Genomic DNA, 9,630 nt, shown 5'->3' with positions numbered 1-9,630 from the left:
GAGCCACAGGCCTGCGCCCTAGCACTGCAAAGCCCTGGTGCCTGGAGGGGTTTCTCTGAGCCTACTGCAATCTTGGGAGTGGTAATATATTCCTCTCAGAGGCAGAATTCAGGGGTGACACGTTATTACCTTTGCTAGCAATTGTTTTGTTTAATTTCCATTTTAAAATTTATTTCCTGTGAGAATGAACTGACTGGAATTCATTTGTGCCGGGGAGGGAAGGTGAATTTCTTATTAACTCTCCCAGGTAATGGCAGCTGCAGCTTGGGCTGTGTGAAGGACTTGAATTACTCAGGGCAGGAAAGGGTTGGGGAGGGCTGAGGAGTATTCAGGTATAATGGATGTAGTGTGCGGCCCAGGCGAGAAGCAGGTGTGCTGAGGGCCTGGGTGAGGTGGTCTTCAGGGAACACACTGGCTGAAGTTTTATACAAAAAATCCTACAAGGAGACTAGGCAACTCCTTTTTTGGAGAGAGCATTCTGTCATTTCCCCTGGCCGGAATAGAGACCATATTAAGGAAAACAAAACAAAACAAAAAAACACAAAGAATCCCTTCTTTGAAACAACATTTTTCTCCCTTTCTATGGCTGGCAGAGGTGAAGGTGGTGTCAATTGAAAGTTGAGAGTTTTATAAAGGGGCAAAGGAAGGAAGGTGTGTACGGGGCACAGGTGTGGAAGAGTTGCAGGACATCTGACTCATCCCTCTACTTGGGAACACATCTGAGGAGACCTTGGACAACTTTATTCTTCTGTGGTTCTGGCACTTCTTTCCCTGCATCCTTATTCTGCAGCAGGCTGGATAGCTCAGACCCCATAGATTCAAAATCTCGAAGCATAACCCCTCAGCACTCCCTCTGAGTGGCCGTGTTGCCCAGTGTCCCTCATAGTGCACCTACCTGGTGTCTGCCCCTTCCTTTCTGGTCTACTGGCTGTGTCTTGTTTCAAGCACGTCTCCTCCTTCAAGAGACTCCACTGTGAACTGCCAGGCTTCTGTCCATGGTCTTGCAGTCTGTCTTCTATTTGGTACCAGGATGGTTTGGTGGCATCATACTTCTTTAGAACCTTTGTTGACTTCCCGCTAGGTAAGACAAATATCTTAGCTCAGCATTTAATGCTCCAGCATTAGTTTCCCATGGTCTGTTTCTTTTGCAGTGTTTCTTCAGATGTCTCTGGCTCTCAACCTCCTTAGCCCAGAGAAAAGATCGAAATACCTCCAGGGGCCCAGCAGATGATATAAATGAAAGGAAAATGATCAGAAGTACTCAACACTTGGTCTCAGTTTAGAGGAGAAAAAGGAAGTCTGCTGTATACTCTGGAGAATTAGACAACATGCATTCCATACCAAGGTGGTGGTTGTTACTCAGATGCACCCAGGGTTCCCATACAGAAGTTCCTTTCCAGCATTTCTTAGAAAATGCATGTTTCTCCAAATCCCAATCCTGAGAAAATCAGTCAAGAAACCAAGAAAATAAAAGACAGTATTACAATTCTTCAGCAAAAGTTACAGTTCAGCAAGCAACATAAAGACATAATGTTTGAAGAAATTCCTGATGTCAAGTTGACAACAAGAACAGGAAACGCTGACATACACAATTGCAGGTCAAGGTTGATTTCTTCAGGCAATCAGGACGGGAGCGTGTCTTAGAGAAGTGATCAAGAGCTAATGAACTTTTGCTGTCTAGTCAACCACTCCTTCTCATAGCTTGTCCCCAAGTTTTAAATGTGTTTGTGGCTCTGTCTGTTGCTTAGAATCAGTCTTGTAAATAAATAAATATTAATAAGTTAACATGAATAGTACTCTTATTATACATTCTGTGAATGGTATTCCAAGAAAGAACACGTTTGGAAATAATTTTCGACAGGTGATTCTGTGTAGTATTATGTGGTATGAACTTTCCTAGAAGATCTCTTAGGTACCACCCAGTGATTCTTCCTCGCCTTTCCTAGTGTTTACTATGGCCTACATCTATTTGCAACTATTGCTTAAAAAATTTGTTTATTTATTTATTTAAAATATTTATTTAAAAAAATTTATTTTTGAACAAAAGTTATTTAAAATGTCCTCAGTAATGAGTAATGACTATGAAGAATTTTGAAAATGTTTGGGGAATAACATGATTTGGGGGGAATTTCTAAGAATTATTAGGAATTCCAATTTCTTGTTCCTGAATTCTAAAGATTAATGTCTGGGGAAAACTTTGAAATACTAGACTCAGCTGATTATTGCTAGGAGGAATTAAGTGTGGCTTCAGGGCTCTCAAATCTACTTTATAAGTTAGAAATGTAGATGTTTATGTAAAAATATGTCAATATAAAAAGGCAGAATATCTTACAATGTTCAATTTTATGCTCTAAGCTGTTGATTTCAACTTTTCTTCTACCTAGAAGGTCCTTCCTTCTCCCTGATTTTACCCCTGCTGGACATTGCTACTGTATGTGTCCTTGTCCAACAACATAACTTAAAACCTTACCTGGCTGGCCCTGTGCTGCAGCCATACATGTGCCACCCACGGCACCTGAATGCTGAAAGACTCAGTCAATATTTCTTAAGTAAATGGGTGAGAGAAGGGTGTAGATTTCTGGATTATAGACTTGCAGATCCTAGATCCTGACTCGCCAGAACTCACCATCAGATGATACATAACATTTCTATTAGTGGCTACTTCCAGGGAATGAAGATTGGCCAAAAGCCAAACAGGGAATTACAATGAGCAAATTGATGAATAGTCTGTTTACATTTCAAACAAGCTCATAGCTTGGTTTTGTGCTTAAAGGATTGTGCATTATTTATAAACTGCTAATGACTATTAATAAGCGGAATCATGGTTGAATTTCACAAATGTTACAACTGGAGAACAAACTCAATCCACACACATTCTTGTATGGAAATTGCTTTGATTAGAGCATAATGACTAACTAAAGAGGTATTTGTCTATTCAATTGCTGGGCAGAGAAGGGTAATGAGGTAATGAGTTTATTGCTCAGGCTTAATTCTTCCAGGGGACAGTAGGAGGGAACTTTTGGTCTTTCTGTACAATAGTCCAGTTCTAAGGAGGTCTGTCTCAGCTGCTTTCCTAAGGATCCGATGCCATGGGCCCTCTTCCTATAAGAACAAGAAGTTAATCATCCTGGTGTTTCTGTCATATTCACCACAGAGCCTTGAACTTAGCAAGTGTTTAATAAATGTTGAAAAGAATTCCCCCATTTTGTATTTTTACCCCCATTTGATTTTGTTCAAACATTTACTGTTTCCATAGTGTATATGAAGTGGTAAGGGTACAGAAAGAAATAGGACATGGTCTCTTCCTATAAAGTTCACATTCTCATAACAGGACAGACAGATGAACATATGGTGGTATATAGTATATGTTCCGTGTGGTAAATCTAGAACAGCTGAGTACTCCATCAGGTTGGGCATTCTCAAAGCATCCTGTTCTTAACTGTACTAAGACCTTCAAGTAACTATGTGCTTCAGATTGTTTTCTCATCCATCACCTCTTCTACACTGTGAGCAACTACAGCAGCGTTTTTCAATTTCCTTGATTTCACAGCACACTTGAATCTATAGTTAAACTTCTGTGGCAAACTTAAATTACATTGATCAAAAAAAGAATAAAACATACAATATACTTAATGTGCTTTGAACCGCTTTTGAAAATAATTTGATTAGTAATATTTAAAAATTTTTGTGATACATCTAAGATCCTCTCATGGCACACCTGTGTGCCACAGCATACCAGTTGAAAAATCACAGAACTAGAAGGCAGAGAATGAACCATAATCCATTTTGTGTCCTGGTGCTAGTTCAAGTCAGCACACAGTGGGTTTTCTATAAGCATTAAATGAATTAAATGAAGAGTGTCATAGGTCTTCCAGAGCTCTGATAAAGCACACTCCTCTGCTTCCTAGGAAGTCCACTGAGGACTGGAGTCTGTCAGGGACACATTGCTTAGTCTCACAGGAAAGCTTCAGGGACCACTGCTCAGTCATAGAAGTGGATGTGGTCTATGCCTTGTTGCAAGCCATGTGCCTCCAGACCATGAGTCCCAACCGAAAAATACTTCACTGTAAGTTAATACTCCAGCATCCTAGTGACTCTGTGAGGATCCTGTCATTGGCATAAATTGGCTTCTCTGAATCCCATAGACTCCTGACCCTGGTATGATCAGGTATCCAAGTCTGAAAAACTGAAGATCAAACCTCAGAGCCAACAGGATCATGTCAGCAGGTGCTGCTTGTGTTTTATCTTCCATTGCTGTTTGAAGAAAGCCATTTGCAGCAGGAAAGAATGAGGCCAGCAAACAAAGGACAGCAGAGTCAAGAGCTGGTTCCCTGATAATACTGTTCAAATGCCTGGCTCTAGTTGTGCCTGAAAATAGCTGTCCTCTAGACTCTTCAGCTATGGTGACCAGTAAGATTCCTCCTCCTCTCTTTTTCAGTTTAAGTTGGATTTCTATCACTTGCATCCAAAAGAGCCCTGAATAACATACTCCTTTATTCTGACTTTTAGGAAATTCTTCAACTTCTTAGAAAACATCAATATAGGTTAAGGACTTGTGCTTTGGAGTGAGACAAATCTGGTTTCAAACTCTGGCCACTGCATTGTTGAGTCTCTCTGTTACAGCCCTTCAGCCTCTTACCCTAACTGATACATCAAGTGAAAAATGATTCAGGCCTGAAGTGAGGTGGTAGCAGGGAGGACAGAAAGAAGGGGCCAGATTGGAGTGCTTTTAAGGCATTAGAGTTGATAGAATATGGTAGTTTATTGTATGTGTGAGAGTGAGTGGGCAGGGTGGGAGGACTGAAGTCCTGGTTTCTGGTTTGAGTGACTGGTGGATGGTGATACAACTTCAGGTACCCCTAAGAGGACCCCTATCCTGGCAAACTTCAGGGGGGCAGCTCTGCTTTTTCTGGTTTCTGAAGGCAGAGGGAGATTGTGCAGTTGGAGCTCTGGAAGGCCAGCAATACTCTTGCTCATTTATTCAGTCCTTATTCAAGCCTACTGTGTGCTGGCTTGAGCTAGCACTGGGACACAAAGTTGATTAAAGCACATCTTCTGTTCTCAAGTTGGTCACAGTGTCATGGGGCAACTGAGGAGAAAACAATAAACTGCAGTATTGAGGAGCTACTGGTCTGATTAAAGTTACACGGGACCCACACTTAGTTTAATGCTCTGCTGTTGCTGTTTTGAAATTCCTAATCATTTCTGAACAGGCCTATATTTTTATTTTGCATCAGGCCCCACAACTTATATAGTCAGTTCTGGTGTGCCATTCACTTAGAAAAGACATGATGTCAGAAGAATAGTTTGGGGGTAAAAGATGTTGGATTTGGCTTGGAAGTCTAAAGGTGGGGACTGACGGGAATGGTCTGGGCTGGATAGCTGAGCAAGGAGGGCAGCAGGTAAAGATTACCAGGCTTCCAGAGTTCAAAGGAAAAGGTCTGTCAATTTCTTTTGGACCAAGAGGATGTGCCCTCTTTACCCCCAAACTTCATAATAGAAACATGGGGATCACAGGCTCCTTGTCTCCTGGGGAATGCTCCTATAATCAGGTTATATGTACCACTGACATGTAACCAGACAGGTCATGAGAAACAGAGGAAGATAGCTAGGACAAAGATGAGGCAACTTTTCAGATGGAGGTTTGCAGAATGAAGGTTAATATTCTCAGTATCTTGCTCATACAGATGCTATGAAAAGAACAGAAATGACTGCCCTTAATCTGCTGCTGTATTCCTTGGCAGATAATATTTTGTTTGTTTGTTTTTGTTCCAACAATTTGACAGTTTGACTGTGGAAACTATTATCTCTCTGGCAACAGGATTCGAAGCAGTCCTATGCAGCTCATTGTGGGACTGTTCAATATTCTATTTTGAGAATGAGGAAAAAATATGCCTTTTGATTGATTTAATCAGTGAGCCAATATATTTTGAGGGCAAAAGGTGTGGGCTTTAAGGTCAGGCACCTCAAGTTCAAATCCAAGTTCCACCAGTGGCAGGCTGAGTGATCCTGGGCAAGTCTCTAAATGTCTTTTTCTTTAACTATGAAAAATATGTACTTTGCAGGCTGTGGTAAGGACTGGAAGTGGTACCAGAGTGACAGGATGTTGAATGGGACTTTTTATGTTGACTTGGTCTACAAAGTTGGGAAAATTCCTGGCACATTTTAAGAAATTTCTGAAACTTCACCTCTTATTAAGAGGTGGCCAAACTGGTCTACTAGCCTTATTCAAAAGCCTATATAGCAAACATAACTTCAGGGAGTATCTTGAGGGAGAACACTGGAAGGGAATTTATAGGCACAGAATGTGCAAAGGGGAGAGTCAAGAGTGCTCTTCTCGAAATAAGGAGCAACTTAAACGTATGAGGGAGAGATTGGGGGTATGGAAGTGAAGGTGAGGCCCTCATTTCAGTCCTTCGCTACTGGCAGAGTGTGGCTTGAGAGAGTCCTTGCGTTGCCCTGATATGTTACTTGGAGTTTCCAGGGGCCTGGAAACTGTCTTTCAGGGAAATGGAAAGACTGGCTGGAAAGAGGGTCAGATGAGGGAGTAACCTTCACTCTACTTGGTGACCAAGTGTTAGTGAGCTTCCTTTAAGGGTCACACAGGTATCTCAGGAGGTGACCAGGTAAGCAGCATGCTAACTCTTATCATAATGTTGTATGTTACCTCTTCAGAGTTACTCATCTTCAACAACTAAAACTTCTTACCCTTTGAGCAACCTCATCCCGTTTCCCCTTCCTCCCAGTCTTTGGCAACCACCTTACTCTCTACTTCTATGAATTTGACTAATTTAGATTCCACATAGAAGTGAGGTCATGCAGTATCTCTCTTTCTGTGATTTGCTTTTTTCACTTAGCATTATGTCCTCCTAAGACTCTTCTAGACAGACACAAAAGAGGTGTTCTGCAGGGACATTACAGATATTTGTGTTGTCTTTCAGCTCCATCCATATTGTCTAAAATGTCAGGATTTACTCCTCCTCCTTCTCTTTCCCTCCCCCCTTCTCTTTTTCTTTCTTTCTTTCTTTCAGAGATAGGGTCTCATTATGTTACCCAGGCTGGTGTGCAGTGCCTATTCACAAGTGCAGTCTTCATGCACTATAGCCTTGAGCTTCTGACCTCAGGTGATCCTCCCACCTTAGCCTCCTCAGTAGCTGGGACCATAGGTGCATTTCCATGTGCCCGGCATTTACTTCTTTTTAAAAGCTGAATAATATATGCATATATGTGTATGTATGTACATATATATAATGCACACACATACATACACACAATGTACCTCTACTGTGTAGAGGTAATGGATGTGTTAATTACCTTAGTTGTGATGATCACTTTACAGTGTATATGTATAATAGAATATCAGGTTGTGTACCTTAACTATGTATAATTTTTATGTTAATGATATCCCAATAAAGTTGTTAAAAACTTCATTACTCATCAACCTATCTTGTAATGAATGTATCATATCTTATTTAGGAAAAAATAAACAAATCTCAGATTTGTGCAAAAGGTATTTGCATTTTCTAAGCATCACAATCCAGCTAAGCGGCAATAATCAAGCTGATCCCAAGGAAGTTAGAAACCTAAGATTCTTCCCAAGGAAGTTAGAAACCTAAGATTCTTTCAGATAGGCATCAAAGAGTCTCCCATAGTCACATGAAAAATGTTTGTGTTTCTGGCACAATAATAAAACTCATAGCATGAATTATAAAAAACAGAAGAGTCATCTTGAAAAGACCAATCAATGTACTGATATCCCAAGAGATGAACCCAGACACTTATCATCATTTGATCATTGATAAGCCTATCAAAAATATAAATTGGGGGAGAGACTCACAATTTAACAAATGGTGCTGGGAGAATTGGCTTGTAGAAGACTGAAACTTGACCTACACCTTTCACCGCTAACAAAAATTGACTCTCACTGGATAAAAGACTTAAACTTAAGACATGAAACTATAAAGATTCTTAGAGAGAGTGCAGGAGAAACACTTCAAGAAATTGACCTGGGAGAATACTTTATGAGGAGGACTCCTAGGCAATTGAGGCAATACCAAAAATACATTACTGGAATCTGATCAAACTAAAAAGCTTCTGCACAGCCAAGAACACAGTAAGTAAAGCAAGTAGACAAGTCCTCAGAATGGGAGAGGATATTTGCAGTTTATGTTTCTGACAAAGGTCTGATAACAAGAATCCATAGAGAATGCAAACTTATTAATTAGAAAGGAACAAGTGATCCCATTTCTTTGTGGGCAAGGGACTTGAACAGAAGCTTCTCTGAAGGAGACAGGCACATAGTCTATAGGCACATGAAAAAATGCTCATCATCTTTAATCATCAGAGAAATGCAAATCAAAACCACTTTGAGATATCATCTAACTCCTGTAAGAGTAGCTCACATAACAAAATCCCAAAACTACAGGTGTTGGCATGGATGTGGAGAAAAGGGAATACTTTCGCACTGCTGGTAGGAGTGCAAGCTAATACATCCCTTTTGGAAAGAAGTATAGAGAATACTCAGGGATCTAAATGTAGACCTGCCATTTGATCCTGCAATGCCTCTACTAGGTGTATATCCAAAAGACCAAAAATTACTTCATAACAAAGATATTTGTACCGGATTGTTCATTGCAGCTCAATTCATAATAGCCAAGTCATGGACGAAGCCCAAGTGCCCATCAACCCATGGATTAATAAAGTGTGGTATATGTACACCATGGAATACTATGCAGCCTTTAAAAAGATGGAGACTTTACCGCTTTTATTTTTACATGGATGGAGCTGGAACATATTCTCCTACATAAAGTAGCTCAAGAATGGAAGAAAAAGTATCCAGTGTGCTTAGTACTTTTATGAAAACAATTTATATTTACTCACACTTTCTTATGTAAGATAGATCACAACTATAGCCCAGGATGAAGGAGAGAAATGGAGTGGGAAGGGAGGAGAGGGGGGGGTTTCCATAGAAGGAGGGTAAATGGTGGGACCACACCTACGGAGCATATTGCAAGGGTACAAGTCAAATCTATCAAGTGTAGAACTTAAATGTCTTAACATAGTAATCAAGTAAATGAGGCAAAAGCTATATTAATTAGTTTGATATAAGCACTCCAAATTGTATAAAAAAGTCAATGCATTGTACGCAACATATGCATAAATGTATTTAAGATCTATGTGTATGTGACTTAATAAAAGGAAAAAGAAAAGAAAAGAACAATCAATGGAAGAGAGCTATTTTCTAAAAAAGGAGTTGATTGAATAGCCTGGGGCTGTATCATTGAAACAAGAACTTGGAGTATTTGAAAGAGGTCAGCCAAAGAACCTCTTTATTAGGAAATGTGACAGTGTATGAGTCCTCACTTGTATGTTGGGTACTACTTGAAAGGGAGAAACAGGATTTGGGTTCCTGCACTGACAAGGACATTTAACAACCAAGGAGATTTACCAACAATCCTACCTGAATTAGAGAAGTATTTGCCCACATTTCCTCTGATCTAACCCCAGTGAGGTTAGAAGATGAAAGGGGTTGGGTCAAAGGAAAAGACAAAATGTCATGCCCAACTACCTGCATGTTTCCACCAAAAGCTTAAACCTGAACTTGGAGGTAAGGGCAGAGAGATAGAAGAC

Source organism: Otolemur garnettii, unplaced genomic scaffold (genome assembly GCF_000181295.1).
Source record: "Otolemur garnettii isolate 467f Iridium unplaced genomic scaffold, OtoGar3 scaffold00032, whole genome shotgun sequence".
Classification (NCBI taxonomy): Eukaryota; Metazoa; Chordata; class Mammalia; order Primates; family Galagidae; genus Otolemur; species Otolemur garnettii.
The sequence above is the reverse complement of the archived record's forward strand: the minus strand, read 5'-3'. Positions refer to the sequence as shown.